At 44.8% G+C, this 14,819-nt stretch overlaps 1 protein-coding gene across 2 annotated transcripts in view; it reads right to left on the reverse strand.

Moving 5' to 3' along the window:
- SDSL (serine dehydratase like) overlaps positions 1 to 14,819 on the reverse strand; it is a 207,488-nt gene that overhangs the window by 155,906 nt on the left and 36,763 nt on the right. The window contains exon 2 of one of the 2 annotated variants that reach the window (XM_075320014.1): positions 4,652 to 4,701. The gene's annotated coding sequence lies outside the window, so the exon portion shown is untranslated. Of the gene's footprint in view, positions 1 to 4,651; positions 4,752 to 14,819 lie in introns of those variants that run through there. The other variant, XM_075320015.1, reaches the window with a different exon arrangement.

Raw genomic sequence — 14,819 nt, forward strand, 5'->3', positions numbered from 1 at the left:
CTCACTATTCCCCAGCCTCGCCACTCTGCCAATCCCTTCACTGGCTTCCTATCGCCCAACGACTACAGTTCAAAACATTAACCATGACATACAAAGCCATCCACAACCTGTCTCCTCCCTACATCTGTGACCTAGTCTCCCGGTACCTACCTGCACGCAACCTCAGAATCTCACAAGATCTCCTTCTCTACTCCTCTCTTATCTCCTCTTACCACAATCGCGTACAAGATTTCTCCCGTTCCTCCCCCATACTCTGGAACACTCTACCTCAGCATATCAGACTCTCCCCTACCGTGGAAAGCTTCAAGAGGAACCTCAAGACCCATCTCTTCCAACAAGCCTACAACCTACAATAGCCCTCAGTCCAGTACACCACTGCGCAACCAGCTCTGTCCTCACCTATTGTACCATCACTAGAGATGAGCCACCAACCCGGCGTTTGAGTTCGGTTCGGTTCGTTGAACGGAGGCCCCGTTCGACGAACCACTCGAACCCCATTGAAAACAATGGGAGGCAAACACAAACACATAAAAACACATTATACATGTACACATACAGTTAATAAACATTGCCATAACAAAGGTCCCCGCGACGCGACCTGCACTCTGTCTCCCGCCGCTTTTCCTTCCAATAATCGCTGCATCCTCCCGGTAACCAGCACTGATGATAAAAACTATCGTGACGTCAAAATAACATGTGACCAGTCACGTGTCTATTATCTCATTGGCTACAGACTGGTCACATGGCTAGACGTCATTGCTAGGTCCTGTCAGTGCATGTCTCCGGTACGCGGTGATCGTTCAAACATCTCCGTGTACCAGCGAGAAGCTCTGGCACATGGTCGACTCCCCGTTCCTGCATGGGGTGCTCTTTACAGAGTCAGCCCACATGCAGGGACAAGCTGTCACAGCCGGTAAATAGCGGCATCGGGAATCACGTGATTAGAGCACCGTTGCTATGGTAACCCACCTCTCAGCGGTGACGTCACCGCTTACAGCATGCAGCTTCTGCTCACTCACTGAGTGAATAGACTGCACGGGGAGCAGCAGCGTCTTCCTCCCATGCAGTGCTGTCTGATGTAGCAGAGCTACATGGGTTGAAGGAGAAAGAAGACAGAAGAGCAGGATCGTGGAGGGCTGACAGGGAGTAATTTTTAATGGCTGGGTCAAACTTGCCTGACATTAAGAATCTCTGGCTTAATACTAGCTAATAAAACAAAGTTAGTATTAACTCATTATTACCCAGAAAGCCACCCGGCTTCAGGGCTGCTGGAAGAGTTGGATACAGCGCCAGATGATGGCGCTTCTATGAAAGCGCCATTTTCTGTGGCGGCTGCGGACTACAATTCGCAGCAGAGGCACCCAGAACGCTCGGGCCAACTTGTGCTGCGGACTCCAATCCACAGCTGCCTAGTTGTACCTGGCTGGACACAAAAATGGGGCAAAGCCTATGTCAATTTTTTTTTTTAATTATTTCATGAAATTCATGAAATAATTAAAAAAAGGTCTTCCTTATTTTTTTAGTTCCCAGACGGGTACAAATAGGCAGCTGAGGGTTGGGGGCAGCCGTACCTGCCTGCTTTACCTGGCTAGCATACAAAAATATGGCAAAGCCCACGTCATTTTTTTGGGGGGGGGCAAAAAACTCCTGCATACAGTCCTGGATGGAGTATGCTGAGCCTTGTAGTTCTGCAGCTGCTGTCTGCTCTTCTGCATACACTAGTGAATGGAGCATGCTGAGCCTTGTAGTTCTGCAGCTGCCGTCTGCTCTCCTCCATACAGACAGACAGCAGCTGCAGAACTACAAGGCTCAGCATACTCCATCCAGGACTGTATGCAGGAGTTTTTTGCCCCCCCAAAAAATTACGTGGGCTTCGCCATGTTTTTGTATGCTAGTCAGGTACAGCAGGCAGCTACGGGCTGCCCCCAACCCCCAGCTGACTATTTGTACCCGTCTGGGACCAAAAATATAGGGAAGCCCTTTTTTTTTTTTATTATTCCATGAATTTCATGAAATAAAAAAAAAAAAAAAAAAGACGTGGGCTTTGCCCAATTTTTGTGTCCAGCCAGGTACAACTAAGCTTTCTGGGCACCCCTGCTGCGAATTGCAGTCTGCAGCCGCCCCAGAAAAGGGCGCTTTCATAGAAGCACCATCTTCTGGCGCTGTATTCAACTCTTCCAGCTGCCCTGGTGACGGGTGGCTCGCTGGGTAATAATGGGGTTGGGGATAGCTGTATGTTATCAACTGGCCCTAAGCCCGAAATTCATGGTGTCACGCCAATATTACACATGGCCATTATGAATTTCTAGTACAGATAAAAAAAACAACACAGAAAAATATTTTTATTAGAAATAAAACACAACACAATTAGTGACTTCATCTTTATTGAAATAAAGAACCCCTTTCCGCAGTAATCCTGGGTCAAGGGTCCAGCGCCGTCCAATCCGGATCCAATATCACCTGATCGGTTTGCTGAAAGGCAAAGCGATCAGATGATGTGTCAGGTTCAAGGGCCTGAATCACATGACACAGCAGCTGATTGTATAAACGGCTTTTATACAATCAGCTGATGCATCAGTGCAAAACAACCCCAAAAAACTACACACTTGTGTGCAGACTCCTGTCCGACAGCATCAGCTGATAGTTTAGCCGGCCGGGCGGTAAAAAGCCGGCTTCACTGCTCGACTTATAGTGTCAGCTGATGCTGTCAGGTGACCGCATCAGCTGATCATCGCAAGGTCTGAGAGAGAGAGAGAGAGAGAAAAGAAAGAAAGAAAGAAAGAAAGAAAGAAAAAGAAAGAAAAAGAAAGAAAAAGAAAGAAAAAGAAAGAAAAAGAAAGAAAAAGAAAGAAAAAGAAAGAAAAAAAGAAAGAAAGAAAGACAAAGAGAGAGAAAGAAAGACAAAGAGAGAGAAAGAAAGACAAAGAGAGAGAAAGAAAGACAGAGACGGAGAAAGACAGAGACGGAGAAAGACAGAGACGGAGAAAGACCGAGACGGAGAAAGACAGAGACCGAGAAAGACAGAGACCGAGAAAGACAGAGACCGAGAAAGACAGAGACCGAGAAAGACAGAGACCGAGAAAGACAGAGACCGAGAAAGACAGAGACCGAGAAAGACAGACCGACAGAGAGAGAGAGAAAGAGAGAGAGAGAGCAATGCAGCCTCATTCCGTGAACTGCTCCGATTTTAGAGGTGTGTCCCGCGGCTCACAGCTGATGTCCGGCTTCTCCCCTCAGTGCATAATTAAATTAAATTATAATTATAAATAAATATAATTTAAAATTAAAAATAAAATTAATAAAAATAAATAAAATAAAAAATTTTACCGGGACTCAAACTCGTGACCTAATGCTTCTTAGACGGGAGCTCTATCGATTGAGCCACTGGCTCTAGTGAGAAACATAGGCAGATTTGGTCATCTTGACGTCTACATTGCAGAGTGAAGTCTGGTGACAGCACAACTCACTTCAGGTGCTATGTGGAGAGGACACAGATCGCTCCCTGTCATCTTCATGTAGCAGAGCTGACAGTGTCGTGTGGATTACTTCAGACCTGGATTGTTGTTTGGGGATTTTAATAAAAAGGTATACGAGGTGTTATTTTGTCTTTTATTCCAAATAAAGGATTTTTCGCTGTGTGTTTCTTTACTTTCACTTACAGTTTAATCATGGAAGGTGTCTCGGGGAGACGCCTGTCATGATTAATGGCTTATTACCCTGATTGCCACCGCACCAGGGCAATTCGGGATGAGCTGGGTAGAGTCCCGGGACTGCCGCATCTAATGGAAGCGGCAATTCTGGGCGGCTGCTGGGTGATATTGTTAGGATGGTGGGCTCCCCATGACATGGCGCTCTCCATCCTGACAATACCAGCCTCCAGCCGTGTGGCTTTATCCTGGATGGTATCAAATATGGGGGGGAACCGCATTTTTTTTTTTAATTTATTTTACTGCACGATATAGAGACGCTCGCCGACGGCTGTGATTGGTTGCAGTAAGACAGCTGTCACTCATCGTGGGGGCGTGTCTGACTGCAACTAATCACGGGCGCCGGTGGGCGGGGAAAGCACGGAATAACTAATTGAATAATGAAGCGACAGCCATTTTCAAAAGAGGAAGTGCCGCTGGAGATTTGTGACAGCCGTGCAAGCGAGACGCCAGTGATCGGTGAGTAGGAAAGAGAGAGGGATTGTGCTGGGGACACAGGACACATGCAGATATGAAAGGTGCGCACATACTTACTGTGAAAAGACACGCTTTTGGTGCTCGAACCGTTCTCAAACGTAACTCGAACTGCCGAACTTTTACCAAATTGTTCGAGTTCGTCAAACGACTCAAACACCCACCCAAAATCACTCGAACATGAAATTGGCGAACCTCGAACAGCGCTGATCTCTAACCATCACCCATTCCCTATAGACTGTGAGCCCTCGCGGGCAGGGTCCTCCCTCCTCCTATACCAGTCTGTTTTGTACTGTTAATGATTGTTGTACGTATACCCTCTTTCACTTGTAAAGCGCCATGGAATAAATGGCGCTATAATAATAAATAATAATAATAAATAATAATAATAATAATGAGAATCTAACAATGTAAATGAACCTTAACACTTCTGTGTGCAACTTCTAGCATAAATATTTGTAAGCTCTTACCATAATTATCTCCGGTACACTGGATAATGATTAGTTCAGGAATTGTTGAGCTGAAAGAAAAAACAAAACCTGAGTAGATCCTGACAATCAGAAAAGAGAAGGAGCAGGAGATAATCCACTGATCTTCCAGACTGGACAGTGATCTCTCTAGGCTTGTTGACTGGGTTAATCTGTAACTCCTTGTCACAGCTAGAAGCAAGGTCTGTGTAATAAATTTCATGTTGACTCAACAAGTTGGCAAAGGACTTTAAAAAGTGAACCTAAAGCTGGGGTCACACTAAACGACAGCGACAACGACGTCGCTGTTACGTCACCAAAATGGTGACGTAGCAGCGACCTTGTAAGTCGCTGTTATGATCGCTGCTTAGCTGTCAAACACAGCAGCCGAAGCAGCGATCATAACGACACGCGTCGCTGTGCTGCAACATGTGCAGAGAGCAGGGAGCCGCGCACACTGAGCGCTGGCTCCCTGCTCTCCTAGCTACAGTACACATCGGGTTAATTACACGATGTGTACTGCAGCTACATGTGCAGAGAGCAGGGAGCCACGCACACTGCTTAGCGCTGGCTCCCTGCTCTCCTAGCTACAGTACACATCGGGTTAATTACACGATGTGTACTGCAGCTACATGTGTAGAGAGTAGGGAGCCGCGCACACTGCTTAGCGCTGGCTCCTTGCTCTCCTAGCTACAGTACACATGGGGTTAATTACCCGATGTGTACTGCAGCTACATGTGCACAGAGCAGGAGCCGGCACTAGCAGCAAGAGCAGCGGAGGCTGGTAACGAAGGTAAATATCGGGTAACCAGGGAAAGGTCTTCCCTTGGTTACCCGATGTTTACAGTGGTTACAGCTTTCCGCAGCTGCCAGACGCCGGCTCCTGCTTCCTGCTCGCTTCATTTCGTCGCTCTCTCGCTGTCACACACAGCGATTTGTGCGTCACAGCGGGAGAGCGACGACCAAAAAATGAAGCTGGACATTCAGCAACGAGCGGCAACCTCACAGCAGGGGCCAGCTCGTTGCTGAATGTCACACACAGCGACAGCGACGGGACGTCGCTGCAACGTCACAGAAAATGGTGACATAGCAGCGACGTCGTTGTCGTTGTCGCTGTGTGTGACACCACCTTAAGGCCACTTCACACATAACGAGATCGTGAACGAGATCGTTACTACGTCACAGTTTCTGTGACGCAAGAACGACTTTAATAGCGATCTCGTCACGTTTGACACGTACCAACGATTCACCCCCTGCTGCAAAATCGCTGATCGATGCCGAACAGCTTGGGCCATTTTTGGCTCGTTGGGGTCCTGCTGGGCTGAATGAATCTGTATGTTTGACACCCTACTAACGATTTCGTTGACGACCTAGATGAGATGCACGAAGGCGTGTAGTTGCGTCCCCGTTTCCACGCCCCTTCTGCACCGATTGGTTGGCGCTGAGAACAATAGCGTGTAGTTACGTCACCATTTCCGCGCCCCTCTCTGCACCGATTGGTTAGCACTGAGAACACTATTGCATTCTGATTGGGTATCGCTTCATGCTTTGTTCCCTTTTGAGTCTTCTAGGAACAAAAACCTGTGACTACACCCAGATTCATTCGTGCTTTGTTCCCGCTTGCTTGGTTTTCGGATCAAAGCCGCATCTGCACTTGGATTAATCCCTCATTCGTTCCCGAGCGTGTCGCTGTGAGGATCGAAACTGCGATTATTAATAGATAGCGGAGGGTGTGGAAAAGGAGACGCCCGGCCGGCCGCCCAATCAGAACGCAGTATTGGCCACCAATGAAAGCGGAGGGGGGTATGGAAAAGGCGACGCAAATGCACGCCTACATGGCTCACTGCATTTCACTACGCCCCTAATGGGATCGGAATCGTTAACATAGTTGCTGTGTGACAGGGTCCCAACGATTTGAAAGATCGTTATACGGGACGCATGCTCGTTCCTAAAGTCGTTACGTGTGACACCCAACATGCGATTTCAACAACGACTCATAAACGATCCAGGAAGTGTGACGTAGTAGCGATCTCGTTCACGATCTCGTTATGTGTGACTGGACCTCTACTCATATTTAAAGGGAAGGTGTCATTTTTATATATGTGTTAATAAGTATTGATTATATAATTTTTTTATATACAAAATTAAATGTCATGTTTTAACATTTATATATTTATTGATGCCTCAGTTGTGAGCTGAGCACGGTCCCTAGGCCAGAGGTTCCCAACTCCAGTCCTCAAGGCACACCAACAGTGCATGTTTTCAGGATTTCCTTAGTATTGCACAGGTGATAATTTAATCACCTGCAAAGGTGCTTAATCCAACACCCATGCAATGCTAAAGAAATCCTGAAAACATGCACTGTTGGTGTGCCTTGAGGACTGGAGTTGGCAACCTCTGCCCTAGGCTATCCGCTTCATGGCTGTGGGGAGCGCCAGGCACCATTTTGATGTAGTCCAGAGCTGTGCACCGCTCACACAGTGTTCTGCGGCAAACAGTGATGGGAGATGCCAGGCAGCAGAGGTCCAGGGCAGTGGTGATGAGTGGTACACTCTGCAAATCTAATCCCAGTGTGTCATATACTCTCCCAGTAGTCAAACTACTCTCCCAGTTTTCGATATACTCCCTGTATCTAATCCCAGCATATGACACACTATGTATCTAATCCCAGCACAACATGACACTACGTATCTAATCCCACTAAATGATGCACTCTTCGTCTCTAATCCTGCGTATTTGATACACCGAACATCACCAACTAACCAAATCTGTGCTGCCACCCGTCCTCTGTGACCCTGTAAACATCTCGATATCAATTTGCAGTCACAAACAAAATGTCTCTGCACTGTGATTACCAAACTACATCCTCCCTTATCCTTTTTGCAAACACTTGGAAGGCCAAGAGAAGGAAACAGCGGTCACATGAGCAGATCCCGGACACTTTTACTACAATCGTAATGTAAACTAGCTGTATAATGGATTTGAATGGCAAATTTCAGCAGCTGCTCCCCCTAGTGTTTAAGGCTATGTGTGCACTAGAAAAGTGATTTTTCTCAAGAAAATTTCTTCAGAAACTTTTGGGAGTTGAAGATTACCGCACCTGCGGTAAAAAAACGCACCAAAACCGTGGGAAAAACACATGCATTTTTGCTGCGTTTTTTCCGCAGGTTGGTCCCTGCGTTTTTTTTATGCTGAACTGCAATAAATAATATAGATAATAGATAGATAATCGATAGACAGATAATGGATAGAGGGAAAGATGGATAGATGAATAGATAGATAATAAATGAGAAAGACATATATAATGTCCCACCCCCCTGCATATTCTAAGCTGGCACCCTTTAGTGACTTTCATGTGGCACTAAAGGGTGCCTAGCCTTGTATTTAGCCAAAAAATAAATAATTAAAAAAAAAACGACGTGAGGTCCTCCCATCTTTTGTAGCCAGCTAGGGTAAAGCAGACGGCTGCAGCCTGCAGACCACAGCTAGCAGCTTCACCTTGGCTGGTAATCCAAAACAAAGGGCACCCCACGCTGTTATTTTACATTAAATAATTTAAAACAAAATACGTGGGGTCCCCCTAAATTGGATCACCAGCCAAGGTAAAGCGGACAGCTGGGGTCTGATATTCTCAGACTAGGGAGGTCCACTGTTACTGGACACTCCCCAGCCTAAAAATAGCAGGCTGCAGCCGCCCCAGAAGTGGCGCATCCATTAGACGTGCCAATCCTGGCGCTTCGCCCCAACTCATCCCGTTGCCCTGGTGTGGTGGCAAACGGGGTAATATATGGGGTTGATACCAGATGTGTAATGTCACCTGGCATCAAGCCCTGGGGTTAGTGATGTCACGGCGTCTATCCCGACATCACCAACCCAGTCAGTAATACATAAAAAATAGACAACAAAAAAAGTTTTATTTGAAAAAACACTCCCCACATTCCCTCTTTCACCAATTTATTAACAAGAACAATCAAATCCGGGTCCGGCGTAATCCATACCATAGTCACTGTCCCAGTCAATGAAGAACAGAATGTTTCCCATTGGCTGGGAGAGCAGTGCAGTTACCTAAGCTAACATCAATAGGTCAGCCCAGGTCACTGCAGGGGATGCCGAGCGCTGCCATCAGGAGGTTAGATGAGATCATTACCTGCTGTAATGATCTCCTGCACTGCTGACGTCAGCGCTGTCACCACGTTCTCAGCAGTATCGCGAGAGCCCATGACGTCACCGCTAGTGACAGTCTCGGGCCGCGGGCATAGACGGCAGTGACAGCAGTGACGTCAGGAGGCAGGAGATCGTCACAGCAGGTAATGATCTCATTTCACCTCCTGACAGCAGCGCTAGTCATCCCCGCGGCTGCCAGCACTGCAGGGTGACAAGCTGCTGATACTGCAGGCAGACACTGACACTGGAGTGCAGGCAGCCGCGGGGCTGGAGCGGGACACAGACTGCACGGGCACCTGGAGGTCACACGGAAGTGCTTCTGTGAGGCGTGCAGGGAATGTGATATGTGTGTGTTTACTCTGCTCCGCTTCCTCTTCTGTCATAATGACATCACTCCCCTGCAAAACCGCAGGCAGTGATGAACATTACCGCAGTTAAATCGCGGCTATACCGAGGGTATACCGCACATCATTTGCTGCGGTATACCCCCGGTATTTTGCGATTACATTACAGTGAATGGAGTGAAATACCGCAGGTACCTGCGGAAAAGAAGTGACATGCACATTTTCTCAAGAAATTTTCTCAAGAAATTCTTTAGAAAGAATTTTCTTGAGAAAAAAAACGCAGTGTGCGCACAGCTATTTTTTTTCCCATAGGTTTTGCTGGGAAATGTCTGCAGGAAGATTACAAACATTTCTCAAGAAATTTTTTTATTAAACATATTACATTTTTTTGATTGCTGAAAAATATTTTTGGGGATGACACATTCCCTTTAAAGGTTGCACTTACAATGTAGGCCCTCGACCATTAAACCGCTGGTAATCTTCTACATGTAAGCCAATCAGTGATACGGTAATTTACCAATTATCAACGTGGCCAATTTCCATTGTTGTTATTTTTTTTCCTCCTCTTTAAAGATGAGCAAATCCGAACTGCAAAGTTCAGGGTCCGTGCAGAACACCTTGTGTTCCGTGCTGAACCCCGAACACAGACTTAACTCAACATCCAATATGTCATCCGAATAAAGCTTCTTGAAAGGTTGCAGAGCAGTCAATCAGCAAGCTTTTAGGCTGTGGGTATTTCTGGAGCCATTGCAGCCATGCCAAGTATTGGCATGGCTGTGATTGGCCAGAGAAATCACTGTAAAAAATAAATTAAAATAATGTGGGCTGCTAATGGAAGTTAAATGGTAAGAGCAGGATAATTATACATACCAAGTTTCCTGGTGTTTCCTGTAGGTTCACGCTGCAGTCAGACTCTTTTCCGGGCCCGCTAATTAAGGTTCAACAATATTCGCTGCTTCCCCCACCTACCCTCTGAGCCAGGGTCTCCGATTAGTTGTAGACTGCTATACACGTCCCCCACTATAAAGGGTGCTTTTCACGCTGCAAAATCGCTACCGATATATCGCCTGGGTCACGACGTTAGTGACGCACATCCGGCGCCAGTAGCGACATTGCAGCGTGTGACACCTAGGGGCGACGATCAATGATCGCAAAATCGTTCAAAAACGGTGATCGTTGACACGTCGCTCCTTTCCTTAATATTGTTGCTGTCACAGGTATGATGTTGTTCGTCATTCCTGCGGCACCACACATCGCTACGTCTGTCACCGCAGGAACGACGAACATCTCCTTACCTGCGTCCACCGGCAATGCGGAAGGAAGGAGGTGGGCGGGATGTTACGTCCCGCTCATCTCCGCCCCTCTGCTTCTATTGGCCGGCCGCTTAGTGACGCCGCAGTGACGTCACTATGACGCCGAACACACCTCCCCCTTGAGGGAGGGATTGTTCGGCGGTCACAGCGACGTTGCTGACAAGGTATGTGCGTGTGAAGCTGCCGAAGCGATAATGTTCGCTACGGCAGCGAGCACCAAATGTCGCACGAACGACGGGGGCGGGTGCTATCGCGCTAGACATCGCAGCGTGTAAAGCACCCTTAAGTCTGCATCTGTGATTGGTTGAAGTCACTTTGCTGTATAGTAGTGTAAAAAGAAATAATAAAAAAAAAAATATATGACATGGGCTCCCGCCATATTTTAATAGCCAGCATGGATAAAACAACAGCTGCAGCAACCAACTGTGAGCTCTGTCGTGGCTACATATCAAAATAGAGGGGGAAGGGAAGATGTAGGGTCCCCCCACCTAATTTTTTATATCTAGCCACGGTAAAGCAGATGGGCGAGGGCTGGTATTATCAAGATAGGTTGAGCAATGGATATTGGCCCCCCAGCCTAAAAATACCAGCCTGCAGCTTCCCAGAATTGGCACATCACATTAGATGTGCCAATCCTGGTGCTTTACCCGGCTCATCCTGATTGGCCTAGTGCAGTGGTAATCGAGGTAATATAAGGAGTTAATGACAGCTGTGATTGGTCAACAAATGATCGCTGCCATGAAGCCCTAGATTAGTAATGGGAGGCATCTATGAAACACCCCCATTATTAATCTTGTAAGCGAAAAGAAATAAAACAAACATCGAAAAAATCCTTTATCTGAAATTAAAAAAAACACACACACACACACTCTTTCACCCCTTTATTATCCCCAAAAGAACCCTTGTAAATCAGACGTTGTCCACATGAAGTCCACATGAGGTCATACGACGATCCCGTCTCCACTACATCCGGAACCTGTAGGGAGGGAACACATGTCCGCTCTCCGCAGGCTTCGGGGAAACACTGATGGCAGCAGTTGGACCCGACTGTGAGCTGGTGATGGTGCTCAATTTGTGACACATTGTATTTCATATTACTGGGAAATATAGGTTGACATTTTTCATGTTTTTTGTGAAAATATCAGAATTTTGGTGAAAATTTTGAACATTTAGCAATTTAAAATTTTTAAAACTTTATGCCCTTAAATCCTTCTTGACCAGGCCAGTTTTTTCAATTCTGACCAGTGTCACTTTAAACTTTTACCCAGTGATTCCAAGAATGTTTTTTTGTGATATACAAGGGGCTGCTGATAAATCTTTGGCTTTATGATCTTTTTTTTGTTTCTATGGTAACGAATGTTAAAAACACATGAAAGCCTTATGCGTCTAATATATGTTTTCAAAATTTTGTGTTCGTTACTTATTGCAACAGTGTTCTACGCACGCGGTAAAACAAAATGGCGGAGTCTAATGCTATATTCACAGCAACTGAGAGCAGAGGAGTGATAAAATTCTTGTTTCTGCAAGGAAAGTCCGCGAAGGATATTCATGGTGATATGTTGCAGACATTGGGGGATCAATGCCCTTCATATTCTACAGTAATGAACTGGGTTGCCAAATTTAAAATGGGCCACTTCAGCACCAATGATGAGGAACATCCTCGACAACAGAGAGTGGTTGTTGTTCCGGAGATCGTCAATGCTGTGCACAACCTCATACTGGAGAATCGTCAAATTTCAGCTAAAGCAATAGCAGACATCATGGGGATTTCCCGTTAACTTGTTTGTGTCATTATCCATGAACATTTGGACATGAGGAAGCTATCTGAAAAGTGGGTTCCCAAATGTTTGACAACAGATCAGAGCAGCATGTGAGTGAAAATTTCCCGATCCATTTGTCAGCTTTTACGGACTGATCAGAACTTCCTGGATCGACTGGTCACTATGGATGAGACCTGGATTTGTCTGACCCTGAAAACAAGGAGCAGTCAAAAAAAAGAGTGGAGGCACAGTGATTCTCCTTGTCCAAAGAAGTTCAGGGTGCTAAAATCAGCCATTAAGGTGATGGTGTCTGTGTTCTGGGATAACGAGGGCGTGCTGCTAATGGACTACCTTCAAAAGGGTTCCACCATCAATGCAAGGTATTACATGGACCAATGGAAGGCAGCTCTGAAGGCCAAAAAGGCGCAAGGCAAGCTGTCTAAAGGAATCTTATTCCTGCAAGACAACGCCCCCGCTCACACTGCACAAGCGACCACGGTAAAACTGGCAGAGCTGGGCTTCCAGCTGGTTAACTACCCACCTTATTCACCAGCTATAGCTCCCTCCAACTATCATCTGTTTCCAAACCTGAAGAAACACCTCAAAGGTACCACATTTCACACTATTTCTGATGCCATGGCTGCTACGGAGGCCTGGTTTGAGGCACAACCGAAATCCTTCTTTTTGCTAGGCTTACAGAACTTGGAATACCGAAGTAAGAAGTGTGTTGACATCAATGGAGAGTATGTGGAATAAATGAAAAGTTTCATCATCCTATCTCGTTGCCTTCTGGGTATAGTCAAAGACGTATTGAAATCGAATTTGAAAATAAACACGCGATATACAATAACCTGTTCCAACCCTATCAAAAGAGATGGGGTACCTGGCTATCCTACATCGAGCAATCCAAACCATAAGCTTATATAGTAGAAATTTTGAAGCTAAAAACACAAATAGTCCTCTGACAAATATCCCAATTAATTTTCTCCTTTCTTTCTCCCTTCCTTCCTCTTTCTCTTCTTTCCTTTTCCTCTTTTTTTCTTTCTTGTACATATTTCTTAAAAGTAATGATTCTCAATATTTGCAAAGAAGATATAACTAAACTAAGCTATATATATATGTTGCACAGAAGTCTTTGCAAATGATTATTATGCATGATAGTTCTCCTTCTAACCATTTTCCGAATGCCATTTCACCTTTCTTTTCCCGGTTTACCCAATAAAGATCTCTCCTTCCACCTTCCCTCCCCGGCTTACCTCCCCTCTAACAAAAAACGCAAATGTTTGAACTGTTTACAAAGAAATTGTCTAATGTTTTTACTTTGTTCCACTAAACTAATGTAATATATAAATGTTCTAATATGTAATAATAAAAATATTGTAACCAAAGACGTATCATCAGGACTTCACGTTAGTGGTAAGTTTAAGGCTAGGAACGCATTTTGCGTTTTTACCTGCGTTTTAGGTCCGTTTTGGGAAGCACCTTTTTCTTGCCATAAGGCATGCGTTTTGATTTACCAGCAAAGTCTATGGAAAAATTGGATTTTCCGACCCCACTTTGCGTTTCTAAATGCTGCGTTTAATTTGCATATTTTGTGGCAAAAACCATGCGTTCAAAGAAGCAGCATGTCAATTGTTTTTGCCATTTTGGGTGCGTTTGGCGAACATTGGAGTCAATGAGAAATGGCAAAAACCAAGATACCTTCAAATTCCTGCGTTTTACCTGCTTTTTCAGTGCAGAAAGCATGCGTTTTGGACTACCAAAACGCATGCTTTTTGATCACTAAAATAATGATTTCATAAGTCCCTTTACACACACACATAGTCCGACAATTTAAATTAAGGGAAATAATACTTTATTGCAATTTTTCCATAAAATATCATATTACTGCAATAATTTAATGAACATAATTTAATTTCATGATTTTTTTCTATGATTATAGATTTAATTCTTTTTTACCATTTTTTTCTAAGATTTTGACTAATTAAACTTTATTAAGCAGTGTCCTTATGTTCAAAACGCAACTATCAGAACGCAGGTGGAAACGCAGATAAAAAGCGCTGAAAACGCATCAAATACGTGGCAAAAACGCATGCGTTTTCAGTGCTAAATTTCAGAAAAAGACAACTTTGGTCAAATCAATTAAGCCCAAAACGTGCGTTCTAAACTGGAAGTAGGTGAACGCAAAGTGCGTTCCTAGCCTAAGACTATACCTTTTGCCTTTATTTGTAAAAAAAAAAAAGAGAAACTTAAATTTTATGCCCTTAAACCAGAGAGTTATTTCCCTCCAAATAGTTACTAAATAACATTTCCCACATGTCTACTTTACATCAGCACCATTTTTGAAACATTTTTTTTTTGTTAGGAAGTTAGAAGGGTAAAAAGATTATCAGCAACTTCTCATTTTTCCAACAAAATTTACAAAACCATTTTTATTAGGGACCACATCACATTTGAAGTGACTTTGATGGCTTATATGACAGAATATACCCAAAAGAGACATCATATTAAAAACTGAACCCCGCAAAGTTCTTTGAAAAACACATTTAAGAAGTGTATAAGCTCTTTAGGTGCTTCACAGGAATTAAAG

The sequence above is a fragment of the Anomaloglossus baeobatrachus genome, chromosome 1 (genome assembly GCF_048569485.1).
Source record: "Anomaloglossus baeobatrachus isolate aAnoBae1 chromosome 1, aAnoBae1.hap1, whole genome shotgun sequence".
NCBI lineage: Eukaryota > Metazoa > Chordata > Amphibia > Anura > Aromobatidae > Anomaloglossus > Anomaloglossus baeobatrachus.